This window comes from Triticum urartu, unplaced genomic scaffold, assembly GCF_003073215.2.
Source record: "Triticum urartu cultivar G1812 unplaced genomic scaffold, Tu2.1 TuUngrouped_contig_9747, whole genome shotgun sequence".
In the NCBI taxonomy this organism is placed as follows: Eukaryota; Viridiplantae; Streptophyta; class Magnoliopsida; order Poales; family Poaceae; genus Triticum; species Triticum urartu.
This window is the reverse complement of record NW_024120821.1, coordinates 12,720-17,628: the sequence shown is the minus strand read 5'-3', so window position 1 is coordinate 17,628 and position 4,909 is coordinate 12,720. Positions and strand designations below refer to the sequence as shown.

At 46.0% G+C, this 4,909-nt stretch overlaps 1 non-coding gene and 1 pseudogene across 1 annotated transcript; one reads left to right on the top strand and one right to left on the bottom strand.

The window, feature by feature from the left end:
- Positions 1–2,542: 2,542 nt before the first annotated feature.
- LOC125532372 lies at positions 2,543–3,816 on the bottom strand (annotated as a pseudogene).
- Position 3,817: 1 nt separating this feature from the next.
- On the top strand, positions 3,818–3,889 carry TRNAH-GUG. The gene has a single exon. It is a non-coding gene; the product is annotated as a tRNA-His (tRNA).
- The last annotated feature ends 1,020 nt before the right edge of the window (positions 3,890–4,909 follow it).

Sequence of the window (4,909 nt, the reverse complement as noted above, 5' to 3'; positions counted from 1 at the left end):
ACATGGTCGCCGCACTCACCGGAGTCGTCGGAGTCATCGGAGTGGATCAAATTGGAGAAATCGGAGGGAAGAAGAAGAGACGGATCGAGAGTGGAGTGAGGTAGGGTTTTCGGATTGGAGATATTTATGAAGATGGAGTGGGGTCAGGATGGGCCGGGCTGATGTGTCGGACGCACCCGGGCAGCCCTGGATATAAGGAGTGCCGGACAGTCTGGACGTTTGAGGGTCTTTTGAGACGTCCGGCTGGGTCAGATTTTCGTGACTAGCAGTGGCCGGCCCGGCCGACTGTAGATGCTCTAAGCCACTCAATGCGAAGAAACAGTAGGGACACATGGGGTCAAACGGATGACAGCTCAATCTAAATGCAAAACTGGACATTGCACTGGGACTCCAACCTGTACGTGCGCATCATGTCGTGGAATCGCTTAAGTTCTCCACTGCAATTATGTGCGTGATTGTTATAATTTAATAATAGCTACTGATAATAATTTGCGCACGAATGGGTTGTCGTCGTCTTCCTTTACAATTTGTACTAGCTACGTACCGGCCGTCTGGTAGCGTAGCTAGTGGCCACTCAAATGTACTCCCTCTGTAAACAAATATAAAAGTGTTTAGATCATTAAAATAGTGATCTAACTGCTTTTATATTTCTTTACGGAGGGAGTATCAATCAGTTCGTTTGTGCAGGCACACGTGCATCTATTGTTTTACGGGGTTCAACCAATATATATCCAGGTCGATCAACGGATTTCCTTGCTAAGACTTGCCTACAGAATGATTTAACTGAAGAAAATTGCGGGTCTGTCGGCCAATATGCCTGCATGATCTGCTAAGCCAATATTCCAAATGAACTAATTGTGCTTGTTTGGTATGCGCTTTTTCTTTAAAAAGGGAAATATATTAGATATCAAGCGCTTGTTTGGTATGCGCTTGAGTGCTCTGGAGCATCGTACGTGGAGCTAGCTACCTAACGACTAGATATCACTAAGACATTTGATTCCATACAACTTATTTACACGCGCTGGTTTTCATAATTCAATGATATATTTCTTCTGCTGTTGAAATGAGCGCAAGTGAGATTAATACAAGCAAATCTACTGCATCAAAGTTAGTTTTAGCCAATCTTTGGTTTTAGATTGAGACCCGTTCGACCAAATGTATGTAACTAGTGACTCATTAAACTGGAGGGACTAAAAACACACTCTACTCATTAAATAGATCAATACATGTAGTTTTTACAGGTAGTTGGAATAAACTAGATTTTAGTTTTAGCCTGAATTGTTTGCACGGAGACATAACCAGTAAAATTTGACCAATCAAGCTGACATGGCGAGAAATGACTCTGGAGTGTGGACAATCGAGATTAGTCTATCTTGGATATTAAATGCTACTGAGAGATGAGATGAGAAATCTAGAATTCTAGACGAAAATTAAATTAGCTGTAAGTTATTTGTTCTTTTTTTGAGTTAAACTTGGCAACAAGTTCATGGAGATAGATTATTTCAAAAAAAATATCATGGAGATAGTGATATGGACTTCTCTCACCTGCAAATTGTAATTAACCAGAAGACTTGCATACGGGAGCAGAGATTCCATGAACCATCTCCAAATCAAGGATAGAAGATAAAGAAACAAAGGAGACCTAGCCATGGATGCATTAAGATAAACTACTTTGGGTCCAGCAGGACAATGATCATGTCCTTTATAAGTGGGGGCATTCCAGCACAGAAGATGAAACACTCCATCACCACATGATCAATTGTTAAGTTTGAATGGATTTCTTGTGTTTGGATCAGTGTTTGAAGTATATATGAGATTTGTATGGACGGCATATATATCAAGATATCCTAGCTTTTACTTTGCTTCAATTACCAAAATGAACAACGGCAGGCATACTTCACTCCAAGTCTGATCGTTAGCTACTCATCTCAAACAATCCGTTTAAAGGAAATTGCATATTGCTATTGTCCAGCGAACTTGCATAAGGATTAAGGAACTCATACCGTTGGAACTACAGTACGCTTGCAATGAACTTACAAACATTGGCAAGAGACAAAGACGAAATGACAACAACTTTTCTTCGACTACTTTTAATAAAAGGGATTTCTCTCCCAGTTTAATCAAGGAAATAACTAGAATTATGCACAGAGTTCCAAAAAGTATAGCATGTAAAGAAGTAGCAACATCCTGGAGGATACAAAGATAGCAATATGGAACATCCACCCAAAAAGACATCTTGCCGGAAACTTAACTATATGAAACATCCGCCCACAAGGACACATGCTACCCCGTAGCCAGCAAGGGAGAAACGAAACTGAAGATATAGCAATTCCTCGCAAACAAGACAATGTCATTGTTAAACACCTCGGCTGCTGCGTCCAAGAGTCCTCTAGATCTAGGTCCAGGAGCCATCATTCCCTTTTCCTTCTGCAATGACAAACACTGTAAGCAAGAGAAGTGAAAATATAGCCCCAATACGATGAACTAGCATTATTATGAAGAAGTCTTACTTTGCCGGTAGCACGCCAAAGGATCATATCCTTCATAAGAGGGGGTGGGGGGGGCAGCTCCTGCACAAGTGATCAAAGCCGTCCGTGTCCACCACCGCCCTCAGGTTGTCCGGAGACTCCGGACACCGGAGGAACTCGCGGCACGCCTTCTTCAGTCCATGACAACTGTGCTGCCTGGCAAGCGCCAGGATGCTCGTCACCGTACCCACACCGATGTGCTCGCAGAGCTTCTTCTCGCACATCAACCTCAGCCTATGGATATTGTACCTGTCCGCCGCCACGAGCAGGTGCTGCAGCAACACCATGTCCTCGTCATTGGTCTCCTCCTTCACTGCGCACAACGTGTCACCGTAGATGAACCCTAGCATTGCCTTGAACACCGTCGCGTCCATGTCGTCTATCTGCACGACCGACGACGAGGTGCCTGCATTGGACCGAAGAGTGACGCCCTGAAGACAGTAGAGTGGGCTGCCAGGACGGAGCGGTGAGCAGCGATCGTCTTGCCACCAACACAGAAGACCACGTATGTGCCCTGCCCGGCCATGAGAAGGTCAGCAAAGTTCTGTTGCATGTCGGATGGTGGCACCGCAACAAATCGAGAAGTGCCGCATGTTGGATTTAGGACCACGATGTCGCACCGGATGGTGAAACTGTCGTCCTTCAGGTGTTTCTCCAAGGCCTCTCTTTTCATGACCTTGACCTTACAAGTTCGGAAATCGAATATTTCACTGTCGTGGATACATGTCGGATCTTGCTTGTCGGTCTCGTCAACGAAACTGAACTCGAACTGCGCCATCACAGGCTCTTTAGTGCTCTCGATGAGGGTAAGAACAAGTGTGACGATGCGAACATTGTCCCCACTTTTTGGGAAGAAGTGGATGCGCCACCGTTGGCCGCCGATGATGAAGGAGTGAGACCCGATGGGTACGTGGTTTATTGAGTAACCCTGGACGACAAGCAAGTGGTATCCACTGGCTGCGCGGACGTTGAAGATGGGACAGGTGTCAGATCCCAGGAGCTTGCTGCTGGCGATGGCAGATGGCACCTCCTGTGTTCTTCAGAAAAGAAAAACCTCACACACGAACCTACAATTGACGGTGACGGCCAAGAACGGAAGGGCGTACGCAAACCATGGCTATACCTACACTTACGCCGGAAGTTCAACCACACTGGCGTCTTATACAGAGATGATGAAATCATACGAGGACATGTGCCACAATGGCATAGTACTCAACGCGGTTGTCCACGAGCCTTGAATCAAGTTGAGATGCTCACCTATGGATGCATGCTGGTGAGAATTCCACATTGTGGCTGTAGTTTAGTGGTGAGAATTCCACGTTGTGGCCGTGGAGACCTGGGCTCAAATCCCAGCAGCCACACTAATTTTTCTTTTCTTTTTTTCTTCATCGAGCTAGGGTAGTCCCTGCTTTCCACTTGACCATCTAATAGGCGCCATGAGTGGAGAGCACATTGATTTAGATTGCTTTGGTGTTTTTGTCGTGCTATGAGGTGTTCGGCTCGGTTGGACGCGGCCTATTCTGCTCCGTGTCCGTCCTCTTCGCCATTGTTTGGCTTCAGTTTAGGCAAGGCAAGTTGTGTGCCGATGTTGTGTTGGTGGATGTGGGTGTTGACCTCTCGATGTAGCACTTTGCTGAAAGGCATTGTATCGATCATTTCTTTTCTTTTTTTCTTCATCGAGCTAGGGTAGTCCCTGCTTTCCACTTGACCATCTAATAGGCGCCATGAGTGGAGAGCACATTGATTTAGATTGCTTTGGTGTTTTTGTCGTGCTATGAGGTGTTCGGCTCGGTTGGACGCGGCCTATTCTGCTCCGTGTCCGTCCTCTTCGCCATTGTTTGGCTTCAGTTTAGGCAAGGCAAGTTGTGTGCCGATGTTGTGTTGGTGGATGTGGGTGTTGACCTCTCGATGTAGCACTTTGCTGAAAGGCATTGTATCGATCATTTCTTTTCTTTTTTTCTTCATCGAGCTAGGGTAGTCCCTGCTTTCCACTTGACCATCTAATAGGCGCCATGAGTGGAGAGCACATTGATTTAGATTGCTTTGGTGTTTTTGTCGTGCTATGAGGTGTTCGGCTCGGTTGGACGCGGCCTATTCTGCTCCGTGTCCGTCCTCTTCGCCATTGTTTGGCTTCAGTTTAGGCAAGGCAAGTTGTGTGCCGATGTTGTGTTGGTGGATGTGGGTGTTGACCTCTCGATGTAGCACTTTGCTGAAAGGCATTGTATCGATCATTTCTTTTCTTTTTTTCTTCATCGAGCTAGGGTAGTCCCTGCTTTCCACTTGACCATCTAATAGGCGCCATGAGTGGAGAGCACATTGATTTAGATTGCTTTGGTGTTTTTGTCGTGCTATGAGGTGTTCGGCTCGGTTGGACGCGGCCT